We start from the raw sequence: 2,175 nt of genomic DNA on the forward strand, positions 1-2,175 counted from the left end.
GAGGTCACTCATCCCATATTGCTTCTGGCTCGAGCGCGCTTAACTGTGGAGTTTTCCCCACAACCAAGCACACTTAGATTGCTACCCCATTTGCAAAGCCTTAGCAATTATTGTGCCCCATGAACCATTCAAGTAGAGATCCCTTCACTCTTTTTGAGTTTAAGTATGGGGGTTTACGCAGTGCATTATATTACATATCATTATGGGATTCAACTGCGTTAAGTAAGTCATTCACGTATGACCGTTTCCATGAGAAGTAGTCATAACTAACTAATTTCTCATGATTTTTTAATAATTCACTTAGCACTCATTGCATCGGGTGAATTATAGTTTATCGACACGTCATTTCTAGAAAAGTTCCATTTTCTAGTGTTAAGATCGATGACCTTGATATACATGGTGATGTATGAATGTTATTACAAATTCTCATGTTTGATTGGGCACTTGTTGTGGCATCTAACCTTGGTATTTTAATTGTGTATTGAGAGAGTGTATGGTTTACAGTCATGCTAAGTTTCAAGTGAATTTATCATTAAATGTTTTAGACGTATACTGAACAACACCCCCTTTTTATTTGTTATTGATTGTTTTGAATTAAGTTCGGTAATTTTTATTTTTCATTGATTGTTTTGAACTAAGTTTGGTAATGGTGCGATTGGAGTATCATTATTTTTCATGGTAACCAAGTATCTTACAATTCAATGAGGTGCTTCTATTTACGGAATTATAAAATGTTTTAGACTTATACTTAAGAGCACCCCCCTCTTTTTATTTGTCATTGATTGTTTTGATTTAAGTTTGGTAATGATGGGATTGGAATATCATTATTCTCCATGGTAACCGAATATGTTAGAATTCAATGAGGTGCTTCTATTTAGGGAAATTTATTTTTTTCCCTCCACACATATATATATATATATATATATATATATAATATATATATATATATATATATATATATATATATATATATACTTACCTGAAATTTAAAGGAGATCAAATCATCTTAAAGTAAATCATGGAGGTGATTTTTGTCTCAAAAAAAACCCAAAAAATCCACCATGTCCAAAATGAGGAGAATTTGGGTCATCAACATATAAAAAATTGGACACATCAAGGCAACCTATGTGTTCCTCTTGTTGGATCTATACTCCTAGGAAGGCATGCACATTTTTATGAATGTGTATGTGTTCTTTTGAGCACATGTTCATAATGACCCTGTTGCCACTTTTGAAGGCATCAATAGAATACGAGTTACCTTTGACATGCTTATCTAACTAACTATTAGTTATCCATCAAGTATGTGTATTTCTTCTCGTGAGTGCACAATCCTTATGCCCCCATTGCCTCTTTATGAGTTATCTATAGCATACAAGCTCCTTTTAATATATTTATCTCACTACCTATTTTTTTATTTTATTTTGGCTTAATCCATGGGGTATTTGAACCTTGAATCTCATAATTTACATCGTAGCTCATAACATGGTGATTTCCAATTAAGTTGACCCCTAAAGGCTCTATCTAGCTATTAGTTATCCATCACCATTAGACATAATTATTCACTATATCTCTTGCCTATTATTATCCACGCAATATTTCTCATAATTTATACCACATATACATTATATTTACATAAGAAATAACATACCATTGTTATAAAAACTATTTTTTCTCAGTAATCGTTTCATAAAGTGTTCGAGCCCTTAATGCCTAATTTTTAAACATTGCAAATATTTTCATATACCTCATAAACATAAATCTAACTTCAAAATTAATCACCTATGCCCATATATCCAAATATGCCTTCATCTCTTCCTTCAAATGAGTATGTCAACCAACTATTGCAAAGAAAAATTTGCAATATCATCATACTAATTGGTATGTTTATTTTTGAATAGAATTTCTAGAATCCTAATTTAATTATTAATAATTATTAGATGGATAGTATGGATTTAACTTCCATAGGATATTCTAAAATATTCTTAGTACTATACACAAATTTATCACTAACATTTATTTCCAAAGTAGTTATCCCTTTTTCTTTCTATGTTAATTCAATTCATTAATTAAGAAACATATCATATGAACAAGTGTCATATAAAATATGGTATAGCTTTTTGGGCATGTGGTATTGATAAACCATATTATTTTCCCATGATGTTGTAAAAAAAAAAC

The sequence above is a fragment of the Pinus tabuliformis genome, chromosome 6 (assembly GCF_031772625.1).
Source record: "Pinus tabuliformis cultivar Carrire ecotype Pingquan chromosome 6, CPIR1, whole genome shotgun sequence".
Classification (NCBI taxonomy): Eukaryota; Viridiplantae; Streptophyta; class Pinopsida; order Pinales; family Pinaceae; genus Pinus; species Pinus tabuliformis.